Source organism: Octopus bimaculoides, chromosome 9 (assembly GCF_046866305.1).
Source record: "Octopus bimaculoides isolate indiv1 chromosome 9, ASM4686630v1, whole genome shotgun sequence".
Taxonomy (NCBI): domain Eukaryota; kingdom Metazoa; phylum Mollusca; class Cephalopoda; order Octopoda; family Octopodidae; genus Octopus; species Octopus bimaculoides.
In genome coordinates this window covers 48,411,279-48,425,214 of record NC_142936.1, presented here as the reverse complement: position 1 = coordinate 48,425,214, position 13,936 = coordinate 48,411,279, and the positions used below count along the sequence as shown (strand labels likewise).

General features: G+C 38.5%; 1 non-coding gene across 1 annotated transcript; it reads right to left on the bottom strand.

The window, feature by feature from the left end:
- Positions 1-9,148: 9,148 nt before the first annotated feature.
- On the bottom strand, positions 9,149-9,267 carry LOC128248780 (5S ribosomal RNA). Its single transcript, XR_008264947.2, has one exon. It is a non-coding gene; the product is annotated as a 5S ribosomal RNA (ribosomal RNA).
- Positions 9,268-13,936: the final 4,669 nt, after the last annotated feature.

Sequence of the window (13,936 nt, the reverse complement as noted above, 5' to 3'; positions counted from 1 at the left end):
AATATAGTCTTCTGTCGCTCTATCTTTCTTCGTGGGCACTTTGTATGTGTTTATATGTATATGTAAGAATGTATATATGTATGTTTGTGGGTTTGTATTTTTCACCATATATTAGAGAATGTCATCAACATCAATGTCAAAAAGATACTCTTCAAAGAAATCTCATCGAGTTACAACACTTCCTTGTCACTCTTTCCCGTTAGATTCTCAATGAACCGTGGTTTAGATGTTTTGAAACTCGTTAACAATGAAGCTATGGTTCTCCAACAACGATATTATATAACAAAATAAATATGTACGTCATTATCTATCGCAATTAGTCCCTAGTGTAGCTGGGGGGCTGTAGGAGCGGTCCGCCCCGGGCGGCATCTTTGAAGGGACACCACTTTTGAGTCTGCTGTAGGCAATATGTGCTTTTTGCGTGATCCGGAGGCCGCCCCGGACAGCACAGACTCTAGCTATGCTAGTGCACTTAATTGATACAACCTAATCATATATACACAGAGTAGGAGTAGCATCAACGCTTACAAAGTATCCAAACACCAACCTTTATAAGGAAGTGCAAATGAGTAGCAATGTTCGAGTTACTGAATCCACTTTAGAGACGCCATTATGTCTTATATCAAAATCTATGTGTGCAGTAACCAACTGTCCATTGGGGAGTGTTGACGTCATGCAAAGTTTGCAGCACTGCATCATATATTGCATTTAACAACGGTGTATAATGGACAATGGAATTTTTGGGGTCACAGTCGTTTGGTTGTAACTTTGATTCCTGACGGCGTTATGTCCATGAGCAAGCCACTTTATTTCACGTTACTTCAGTCCATTCAGCTGGCAAAAATGAGTTATATTTGTAATTCAAAGGGCCAGCCGTGTCACATTCTGTGTCACGCCGAATCTCCCTGAGAACTACATTAATGGAAGACGTGTTTGTGGAATGCTCGTCCATTTGCACGTTAATTTCAAGAGCTGGCTGTTCCATTCATCAGATCAACTGGAACACTTATCGTCGCAACCAAAGCCGTGTCAGTAGAAGGATAGGAGAACGAGAAAGATACAGCGTCGCATTTTACCTGCTTGATATAGTGAACTGTTCTCCCTTGAATCATAGTCAACTGTAAGCAATACCTAAAAGATAAAAGAACGACACATTGGGTAATATACTCGGAGATATACTATGTTATGTAGTAAGAAGAGATGCTCACAGCTGGAAAGCTAGGTCATAGATCTGTGTGACAAAGCTGATCATTTAACCAGCAAGTAGCACAGTTCCCGAACGCCAGAACTTGTAGAGTGTTTTGTAGTGTTTTTCTGCTCTATACAGATGCAGTATTTTAAGAGTTATGGGTATCCGTATGTTTCTCAACGTTGTTCTTCTGACTATTTACCCACAACAGACCTGACCGATAGCGGCTGAATCATGTTTGCACACTGCTGCTACCAGCAATAACTTCTCTCGTTATTTCCTCAAAACATCTTAGACAGGAAGTATTGATGTAAACAATCGTAGTATAATGAAATGCTGTGTGTGAGTAAAAAGGATATTTTACTGCCGAACATTATATTCTCACAAGGTCACTCACTAATTGATCAGTTTCCACAATTTATTATCCAACACCTGTGTACACATTTCGGCTTCTCAAGTTTCTTCAGTAAAAGTTTGTGAGTCTGTGTGAATGTAACATAATTAATATAATTGTCAATTGGCTTCGTAGACAAATTATATTTCTAGGAAAATCTCGTTGTCTGCACGTAACATTTATGTTGTGAATATTATCGTTATATAAAAGGCGGCGAAGTGTCAGAATCTTAAGCACGCCGGACAGCACGTTTTGTGGCATTTCGTCCGTCTTTACGTTCCGAGTTCAAATATCGGTGGGGGCCGACTTTGCGTTTCATCCTTTTGGGGTCGTTAAAATAAGTGCTGTTAAAATAAGTTGAGTACTGGGATCTATGTAAACAACTGAGCCCCTTTCTCTGCAGTTTTCTTTGAATAGTCGTAGAAATATGGCAGGCTTTGGCAAGAGTGTCAAAATTTATTAGGTAATAACACGAAAGCAACGGCATATCTACATTGCAGTAAAAACCTATAATATATATATTACGAGGTGGGAGCGCTAAGCAGTGATGTGTATAAATGGAATGTTATTATCAATTCAAATATACAAGTGACAAGTTTAAATTCGTAAACAAGTCATTCACCGTGTTTTGTCATGGAGAAAATTTCTCGCTGAAGACAAATGGTGTAAATACACCTAAATCAACTCGCAGCGCCACCTATCCAGACTGCGAGATGCAAGAAGTTCAGAGTGGTTATATATGTTTTTGACAGTGGCTTCGAGGTTTCGGTCAACTAAACTATCATCGGTCGGACTGCGAGTGTGTCTTGCTTTTATATAGTGTCACTGCTGAGTTAAAATTATCTCTGAGCGTGTGGATTTGAGTGAGGTGATAACTAGGATGTATGCAGGTGAATGAAAAGGGGTTTTGAAAAAAGTTTTTATTGGTTAAATTTGGGGTAACGTTCATTCACCAGGGACTATATAAAGGTAAGTACGATAGGTTAGCTGGCGAAACTGCGAAGTTACTGTTAATAATATTCATGCACAAAAATAATAAATTTGTACTTAGCAAAAGTGTAGCGTATCCTATCAGATTAATATAAAATTATTTTTATAACTGAACATAAAAACAAACATTGATGCATGTGTGTGTGTGCGCATGCGTTTGTGTATGTATGTAGGACATTATTCAGTTTTATTTGAAGATTTCTTGCCACTAGAGGAAGAGCCGGTTTCTAACCTAGATCCAAGGTTCCTTCACTGGAACTTCAGCATCAATAACAGGGTATTTTTGTATGTATGTACGTACGTATGTATGCATGCATTTATGTGCAGATTTGTATATTTTGTATATACTTGCATATCTATACATTCTCATATATATTTAAATGATTAACTTCTCGAAAGCTTTACTGAAGTTTTCACTTCCAGTGATGGATTGGATCTGTAGTCTTCGAATTAGTTTTATCCTTTCTGGTTTTGAGAAGCCTAATTTCTAAAGATTGGTATTTAGGCAGTGTGTTACATATCCCAGGACCCCAATAATTACAGGTATAAACATGAACTTGTAATCTGGATAGAATAACTGCAGATATCTCAATAGTTCTTTTCCACTAATCTTCAACTTTATGTTAACATACTGGGCAGCTTTATGTTAACATCTACTGGGCAGCTAATTTCCACAATTGTACACAGTTTCTCTTCGCTATCTCAAATCATTATATCAGGCCTGTTGTGCTTACATTTTATTGAGGTTTCCACTGGGAAATTCCACCAGTACTCCTTTTTATTTTGAGTGGCGATGGCTTCTAGCATACAGTGAGTTCTTGTTTCTTTGTCCTCGGGGTTATCCTTCCGACGGATTTTATTATAGAGTGGATAGTGTGGATAGTGGTGAGGGGAGATCTACGTAGGATGAAGTGGCGAGCCATGAGTTGAGACTGAGTCTCAAAGTCATGGTCGTCACTACAGAGCCTGCGTAGACGGAGGAATTGGGAATAGGGGATGGAAAGCTTGGTGTGTTTAAGGTGGGTGGAGGAGAAGTTGAGGTATGAGTGTGAGTCTGTATGTTTGTAGTGGATCGGGGTGGTAAGAGTGGAGTGATGAATGCTGACCGAAATGTCAAGAAAGGAGAGAGAGGAGTCAGAGATAGTGCAGGAGAAGTGCAGGGCAAGATGGAAAGATTTGACAAAAGAGAGGAAGGAGTCTAGATGTTCGCGGGAGAGTGAGGTCGCACCGATACAGTCGTCAATATAACTGCCGTATAGTTCGGGAGTGGGACTAGTGAAACCTGAGAATATTTGGGCCCCAACGTAGCCAACGAACAGGTTCGCGTAGTTGGGGGTTGTTCTCGTTCCCATGGTCACTCCCGTGAAATGCTGGTAAAAATCACTCGCGAACGAGAAGCAGTTTAGTGAGAGGACAATTTCGGCCAGACGAACGAGTTTCGAAGTGTCGGGTTGGGGATTAGGTCGAAGGTCAAGGAAATTCTGGAGTTCACGCAGCCCCTTGTGGTAAGGGACCACCGTGTAAAGGCTCTGGATTTCGAGAGTGAAGAGAAATTTACAGGGGCCAGGAAGGAAGGAGAAAGAGTTGAACAAACGAAGCGCGTGGTTGGTGTCATGGATGTGAGAGGGGAGGGAAGCCACTAGGGGGAAAGGACTCAGTCAAGATATTTCGAGATGAGTTCGGTGGGGCAGTTGTAGGCGGAGATGATGGGGCGACGAGGGTTGTTGGTTTTTGTGCATTTTGGGGAGGAAGTAAATAGTGGGGGTGCGAGGTGTGCGGAAAATGCGTTTGGAGGCGGTGGGGGACAGACGGGAGGAGGAGTTGAGGTCATGGATATTGTAGGACACAGTCTGTTGGTAGCTGGGCGTGGGGTCAGAGGGTAGAGGGCAGTAGAAGGAGGTGCCTTGAAGTTGGCAGAGAGCTTCTGCCTTGTAGAGGTCCACACGCCACACCACCACGGTTCCAGTATGTATGTATGTATGTATGTATGTATGTATGTATATGTGTGGATTTGTATATAATGTTTTATGTACGTATTCTCATGCGTATAGTTGCATATGTAGACATGTTCATATGTATTTAAATGATATACTTCTGGAAAGTTTTACTGATCTTTACAGTTCCAGTGATAGATTGAATCTGAAATCTTTGAATTAGCTTTCCCCTTTCTACTTTTGAGAAGCCTAATTTCTCAAGATTGTCTGTCTGTCTGTCTGTCTGTCTGTCTGTATGTATGTATGTATGTATGTATGTATGTATGTATGTATGTATGCATGTATGTGCGTGTATGTGTGTGTGTAATACATACAAATATACATGATAACATAAATACATATGTATGCATATATGTATGTATATATAATTTCATGGCATCATATCAACTAAACAACGATTTGAAGTTTGCAACAAGGATTTTTTTTATTTGCGCAATAGTTAGAACGGTAGAACGGTTTGAATTTCGTTTGTCCTCTATAATCCTGAACAAAGCGGCCCTGCCTTCGTGCCTTGTTCAGGATTCAAATATTAGAAAAGTAAAATAATTTACTACCTTCCGCCCTCCCCCACTCCCCCTCACTCCTTCTTTCTCTCGCGCTCTCTCGCTCTCCCCCCACACTGTTTTACTATTCTATATAAGTTAGCTAAAAGGCATTTGTTTCAACTCTGCGTGTAAAGTACGCTGATAATTCTCTTGTTAGTGGAAGCTGATAAAGCAAAATCGTCATCTGCTGTAAACTTCTGTTTGGAGCCGTCTGAAGATAAATTTAATCTTAAGCAATGCTCGAAAGAAAAGAAAAAGAACGAAAACGTAAATTTGTAATATTTCATCCTGCGGCGGTACGCAAAAGTGATTCTTGCAAATGTATCCACTTTAAACGCGATTCATCTGGTATAATTTCTTTAAACAACTAAAGTCAGTCTTGACCACAATACACACAACGTCAATTCATATATTATTGTTTGCTTGAAATATTATATTTCTTTGAGAACATACTGATCTCAGCTGATGAAATCTCAGAAATTGAAACATATATACACATGGTAAAGAAGAATAGCTGAAATTGAAAAAAATTATTGTTTTCTAATTCCATAATGTTAGGAGGTAAACTAGCGATGTATAATGTATATATATGTACCTTGTGGTTAGAGTGTTGTGCGCATGATCATAAGGTACAGGTTTAGATTCCCCACAATTTGAACTAGTCATTTGATTTCATGGTTCTCCACACCAGTTGAAAAGGAGTAACAACCGAGTGTAGATGCAATCCTCTTTCCTTCTAGTTGTCACATCCTCCATGATTTTCAGAGCCAAAGGTAGGACGGCTGAGAGGGTACCTATGACAGTTCGCGACTGCATAGGCACCAAAAGCAATTGGTGGAAGAATGAATAAACTGATATATTAAGAGATGATGGCCATTATCGAGATTTCATCCCTAACATATACTCTATTTTATTCTTTTACTTATTTCAGTCATTTGACTGCGGCCATGGTGGAGCACCGCCTTTAGTCGAACAAATCGACCCCAGGACTTATTCTTTGTAAGCCTAGTACTTATTCTATCGGTCTCTTAAGCCGAACCGCTAAGTTACGAGGGCGTAAACACACCAGCATCGGTTGTCAAGCGATGTTGGGGGACAAACACAGACACACATACATATATATATATACATATATATCACGGGCTTCTTTCAGTTTCTGTCTACCAAATCCACTCACAAGCATTTGGTCGTCTCGAGGCTATAGTAGAAGACACTTGCCCAAGGTGCCACGCAGTGGGACTGAACCCAGAACCATGTGGTTGGTAAACAAGCTACTTACCACACAGCCAACAAGTTTGTAAGTATGGGTAGAATTTGTTTTTCTTTTAATATTTTGATGAGAATGTAGCATTTAATTTTGTCAGTAGCAACTCCCCAGTTGCAATTTCGTCTGAAATACATTTTCAGTTCGGACTAAAAATGAGTATGCCTTTACTCAAAAAGTTTAACTGTGTTCTACTAGTACCGTTAGAGCAATATTCATACCAGCAACTCCTATTGGTGTACTCATATATTACCCATCAGGCGTGAAAACTGAATTTTGACGGTTAAATTGGAACAAATAGTACGCAAACAAGAATAACTCTGGTTCCTCTTACATACAGAACGTCAGTACCTTGCAAACTATAAGATCTTCCTCCTTGATAGGCAACTTAAGTTTTCTGAAAATGCAAGATATTGTTTCTAGTCATAGACAGCGGTTCATTACTGTTCTGAGCAAAAGCTCACAGTTTAAAGTGTTCATTTTAAGAATTCAAGTTTGGGTCTGTGATATCATGAAAATTCATTTTGGTTACCTCTGGGTCACGTAACCAGAAATGATGCTCTGTAGAGCTTTCGCGTCAGAAGTCTTAACTTATAGAATTGCCAAGTACAACCAGTTACATATAATACTTGATGATGGAGGCATCCATACTGAGTACTTCTGTGCGAAGTGAAAAAGGTTTAAAATACCTCTTAGACTTCTGGTGAAGGGTGAAACATTTTATGTATGTATATATGCATATTTGTTGCAATGTATCCAATGGACAATCTTTGCTATATTGTCATGACGTCTCTTGTATTCTTTCTGGGCTAGTGGCGTACATTGACTGGTAATATGCCATACGGTTTCACCATTTTGTCCACAAGTTCTGCACTTATCACTTTCTGATGTGTTATCTATTCTGTATTGGATATAAATGGTTCTTAGTGCTTGTTCTTGGTTAGCACAGATTAGAGCCTCTGTTTCCGATTTTAAATTACTTTCAGTCATCCACAGCCATCTTTTTTTTTCTGTCTGTCTTATCTTCAACATCCCTATGAAATTGTTATGCATTCTTTTCTTTATCCACCTATTTTCGATTTTATTTATTCTTAAGTGCTTATACAGTGCTTTATCTTTGCAATCTTCCATCCTACACTAGCCTGACCTTCTTTATTCCAATAATATTGGTTCTGTGGGATATTTTTACATATCATGCTATGTTGTTTTTATCTACTCTAACGCTGTGTTCCAATCCAATCAGTTCTCTTCCCCCTCTTTTTCTTGGTGCATACAGTCTGTCTGTGTCACTTTTTGGGTGGAGCATCCCATATTTAGTCAGCAACTTCCTTCTCTTTCTGTCTAAACTCTTTAGTTCGTCTACTGTCCATGCAATTGCCCCTGCTCCATATCTATGGAGTTAAATCGCCCAGGTGTTGATAGCTTCAATTTTATTCCGTCTGTTTAATTCCGAATTAAGGATCTGTTTCAGTCTGCGCAAGTAATTCACCTTAAATTTTTCTGTCATTTCCTTCTCCATCAATTTCTCCATTTCCAATATCCTCATATACTTATAGCCCGTCTCTTCTATCTGCTTCATAACCTCCCCGACGGTATCGCTAGCCCGTCCATACATTTGATTCTGTTTTTCTTCATGACTAACACACCTCACATTTCCAACCTCACATTTTCAACGAGGTGTTGTTTCAGTTCCTCCATTACCACTTTCGGGCCCTTTCTTTCAATATTATACTTCCTGTTCAGTGCCCTATACTTTTGTTCGCTTTTAAGCTCCCCCTTTTCTTTTCGGTCTAACACAGAAATGTCTTTCGAGAGCATATATACGTTCTTCTTTTCCATCATGGATCTTTTCTTTTGTCACTCCCATTATATTTCTTTTTCTTGACATCAACACCCACATCTTCTGCTAGAACAATACTTTCTGCCTTGATCAAATTATTATTATTATTATTATTATTATTATTATTATTATTATTATTATTATTATTATTATTATTATTAATTATTGCCTTTGCACAGCTTCACTACCAGTGAACTAAGGTAGCACCCCGTCTTTTTCGAGCACCTTCCGGAGTATTCGAGCGGTTCCAAGCAGTGCTGTTTTCTGCAAGTGCTCCACCCTTATTGCAGCCCCTATTTGTTCCATGTACTTCTGGAGATTTTTACTCATTGTTCCCAGGGCTCCGACAATTATTGGTACTACTACTACCTTTTTCATCGACCACAACTGCTTTACTTCCCGAGCTAACCTGTCATACCTATCGACTTTCCTTTCTTCCTAATCGGATACCATGTTGTCAGCTGGGCATGCTATATCTATGATCCAGGATTGTTTGCTTTCTTTCTCAATTAACACTATGTCTGACTTCCTATTCTCTACCTCATGGTCGCACTGAATCATAAAATCCCACAGGATCACTGCATTATCATTTTCGATGATGCTTTCGGGTTTGTGGTCGTACCAATAATTATTATTAGTATTATTATTATTATCATTATTATTATTATTATCATTATTTATTCCTTTATTGCCGACAGGAGGCTAAACATAGACGGGTCAAACAAGGACAGACAAGGGATTAAGTCGATTACATCGACCCCAGTGCGTAACTGGAACTAAATTTATCGACCCCGAAAGGATGAAAGGCAAAGTCGACCTCGGCAGAATTTGAACTCAGAACGTAACGGCAGACGAAATACCGCTAAGCATTTCGCCCGGCGTGCTAACGATTCTGCCAGCTCGCCGCCTTTTTTTTTTTTAAATTTTTTTTATGCTTACAGCACCTAGGTTTCCCAAGCGGTCACCCATCTAAGTACTCACTAGGCTCGACGTTGCTTAACTTCGGTGATCGGACGAGAACCGGTGCTCTCTGCGTGATATGGCCGTAAGCAGACGAAATACCGCTAAGCATTTCGCCCGGCATGCTAACGATTCCGCCAGATCGCCGCCCTATTATTATTATTATTTTATGTTTGACTTTTGCTTTGCATTTGTACAAGTTGCATCCAAGTCTCACCCAGAGACCTCAAGAGACAACAAGTTAGAAGTTTATGTAGGTGTTATGCCTAGGGTACCATATATCTGGATTTGTACAGTTTTGTTCTAGTGAATGTTTAAGAAACCATAAGAAAATTATGTGTTTGCTTTAAAATTTGAGATCACATAGACAGTATTATTATTATTATTATTATTATTATTATTATTATTATTATTATCATCATTATATTTGATTGTTTGTATACATATGTGTGTGTGTGTGTGTGTGTGTGTGTGTGTGTGTGTGTGTGTGTGTGTGTGTGTGTGTGTGTTTGTCTGTGTTTGTCTGTGCATGTGCGTGTGTGTGTGTGTGTGTGTGTGTGTGTGTGTGTGTGAGTTGCTTGTGTTTGTGTCTATATCCGCTATTAATAGAAACAATAAAAGAAATGCCCACAAAACGAGAAATTTTTAGCAGTAATGGTTTTGTATTATTTCCTTCACTGTATTTATATAAATATTTCAAAAAGTGGCAAAGAACAAGAGATATTTACAATGTCAAATGTTAGTGATTTAAGGAATTCTTTAACACCATCAAATAATAGGCATAGAGGTTCATTTACGAGATTAAAGTATCCAGGAATTGTTCTAGTCTCCAGTTATTCCAAGTGTTGACTATCTTCAACATTGAAATAACAATGAGGACTTACAGAGCAATATAACAACTATGTATCCCGTTTATATGTTTGACTGTATTGCTTTTCTAACTAACAATGGTTTCTCTTCCCTCACGTGGCTCCCCGACCATAATATCACAAGCTCCACTGCATTCGTATGCGTTGAAATGGTGTGGACATTCTCTACAAGCCGTATTGTTTTCATCAATAACAATCATTGAGTTCATTGTTTATTTGATACCTGGTCCCAGCACTTGAGGAATATCTATTGAGTGGGGAATGTGGGGGAAAATGAGGATTTCAAGTAGAATAGGAAAAGGGGAAGACAGGTTACAAAGGGATGGAAGCAAGTAAGGGAGTAGTACTTGTTGAAAACATGCACCAGTGTATGTATTGTCAGTTGCGTTGTATTGCGTAATAGTGTATGAGTTCACTGTGTACATAATTACCCTTTTCTGAGTTGTATTATGATCATAATTCATATTATTGTACGGACCATAACAGAAGTTGAAAGATAAGAGTACAGAGAACTATATATTGTTTGTCTCATAGAGAAAGTACATTCGCTTCATTTAAACAAGTACATTCGCTTCATTTAAACAATTACATTCGCTTCATTTAAATATGTTACGTAATGTCTACTGGTCCCAGCCTGTATTTCTTTCATGGTAATTGAGTATGTTTAGTCCGTAATTCTCTGATCAGTAGGGTACCTATATTTAGTGAAGAAGTTCAGGGTAGGGTCCCAGATTGGAGTTATCACAATTCTACATTGTAAATCCATGGATGGGCTCCAGATAAACTGCTTTTTACACAGGGTGGTATATAAGAAACATGTTAAAAATAATGGTCATTACATATAATTGCTTTATTGGAGCAAATTTGACTTACAGCTGTTCCCAGTAGTCATTAGAGTTACATTACTGATAGGTTTACGCAAATGGTCTATTGATCAATTGAAGCAAATTGAACGACCTAAGAAAATTGAAGCTTCTTTCGTCAGACCCATTTCTGGATATAACAAGCAGAGCACTTGAGGAATATCTATTGAGTGGGGAATGTGGGGGAAAATGAGGATTTCAAGTAGAATAGGAAAAGGGGAAGACAGGTTACAAAGGGATGGAAGCAAGTAAGGGAGTAGTACTTGTTGAAAACATGCACCAGTGTATGTATTGTCAGTTGCGTTGTATTGCGTAATAGTGTATGAGTTCACTGTGTACATAATTACCCTTTTCTGAGTTGTATTATGATCATAATTCATATTATATGTACGTGTATGTATATGTATGTATATACATGTATGCATGTATGTGCATATATGTATATACATATATATGTATATCTGTGTGTGAATGTATGTATGTGTGTATGCGTGTGCGTGTGTATGTGTGTGTGTGTGTTTTTGCATACGTGGGTACGTTTGTAATTTACTTATATGAATATTTTGATTATCCTCTCAAACTTCCTGATAAGTCATATTATTTTCAAATTCAAATTTGATATGACATTTTACTCGTAGACTTTATCTTTTGTATAAAGTTCTGTTATTCAAATTATATTATTTATATTATTGAGGGTATATTTATATAAGCTCTTGTGCACGTTGGCTTCTACATACGCATATTTCTATCTATATGCAAATACAAATATATATACATGTGTGTGTGTGTGTGTGTATGTGCATGTTATATGAGTGTTTTGTATGCGCGCTTATATATGTATGTATAAGCTCCGTTTGCTCGAGTATAGATAGCTATGATTCTCTATCGGTTTACGTGTGTTTTGGTTTATATTGTGAATGTATGCGTAATGTGAGTTGGTGTGTCGTACGCACTTGTGTGTATGGATATATCTATTTGCCTATATATACTTTCTCTTTTACTGTTTTATTCTTTTGTTTGTTTCCGTCATTTGACTGAGGCTATGCTGGAGCACTGCGTTTTGTCGAAAAAATCGACCCCAGGACTTATTCTTTGTAAGACTAGTACTTATTCTATCAGTCCCTTTTGCTGAACCGCTAATGTAAACCGCCCAGCATCAGTTGTCAAGCGATGGTGGGGGGAAAACACAGACACCCAAACATATATACATACACATACACACACACACATATATAAATATATATACGTCGGGCTTCTTTCAGTTTCCGTCTACCAAATCTACTCAAAAGACTTTGGTCGCCTCGAGGCTATAGTAGAAGAAACGTGCCCAAGGTGCCACGCAGTGGGACTGAACCCGTCACTATGTGGTTGGTAAGCAAGCTACTTACCACACAGCCACTTCTGCGCCTATATACACATATACTTTCATCTTTTATATTTGTATAATTTATGGCTTGTTTATGTGACTTGTATATGTATGTATGTATGTATGTATGTATGTATGTATGTATGTATGTATGTATGTATGTATGTATGTATCTAAGTGCATATTGTCACTAAACGATACTGGTTGGATATTATTTGTCTGGAAAATGGCGAGTGTATTTCATTTTACTATCTATCCTTCTGACCACCTGGTAATGAATTTCTATTCCCTAGTTTGTTGATGTACTTATTAGCCTTTCTAATGTCTAGTTATGATTTGTATATTCACTCTCTCATCGTCACTGAGAGTCAAAATATATTCAACATGAGCCAAATCTGAACAAAACGGTCTTTTGCGCGATTTAATTGATTTGTTCATCAATCAAAAAAAAAAAATGCGTCTGAAACAGCGGTAGAGAAACTCAACCCATATATGTTCTAAATTTCAAAATAATAGTGCAGAGAAGAAGAGTGTTGAATTATTTGCGTCATAAGAAATGAAAATTTGCTTACTTTAAACATGTTATCTAATGTCCACTGCTTTCCGTTTATATTCCTTTCATGGCAGTTGAGTACGTTTTGTCTGTAATGCCCTGGCCAGTGGGGAGACTATTTGCTGTTGATGACATGCACCGCTAACATACTGTAATATATATTATCAGTAATGCTGTATTGCGTGATATATGTGTTTGTGTGTGTATGTGTTTGTGTGTGTATATAAAAAGAAAGAGAGAATGAAAGAGAGAGTGAGAGAGAGAGAGCCACGACGAATTATGAATATTACTCCTTGACAAAATCAGAAACGAAGTGATCCTACGGCGTGATCCTGCGACGAAAATCCTTATTGATATAAAAGTACGTTGGTTGAGCCATGTACACAGGATGGACAACAACAGATTCCCCAGACAAATACTTTATTTCAAACTATGAAAATGAAAATAAACCATGGAAGATCTCGAGTGAGATTTAAAGATATTGCAAAAAACATCATGAAATGGAAAGGAGTTGAACGTAATTAATGGTAAACTAAAGCGAGAAACCCACCAGTAATGGAGAAAGCTTATCAAGTCATGTCAAACTATAAACAGTCATAGCCGCGACGACTGAGAGTAGGTAGACACAAGGAGAAAAAAATACATCGATAGATTGTGAGATAGAAAGGTAAATGGAGAGATTAGTTGTTGGCACTCCGTCGCTTACGACGTCGAGGGTTCCAATTGATCTGATCAACGGAACAGCCTGCTCATGAAATTAACGTGCAAGTGGCTGAGCACTCCACAGACACGTGTACCCTTAACGTAGTTCTCGGGGATATTCAGCGTAACACAGAGTGTGACAAGGCTGACCCTTTGAATTACAGGTACAACAGAAACAGGAAGTAAGAGTGAGAGAAAGTTGTGGTGGAAGAGTATAGTAGGGTTCACCACCATCCCCTGCCGGAACCTCGTGGAGCTTTAGGTGTTTTCGCTCAATAAACACTCACAACGCCCGGTCTGGGAATCGAAACCGCGATCCTATGGCCGAGAGTCCGCAGCCCTAACAACTGGGCCATTGCGCCTCCTAAGAGATTAGTAGATAGATAGATAAATAGAGAGAGAAAGAG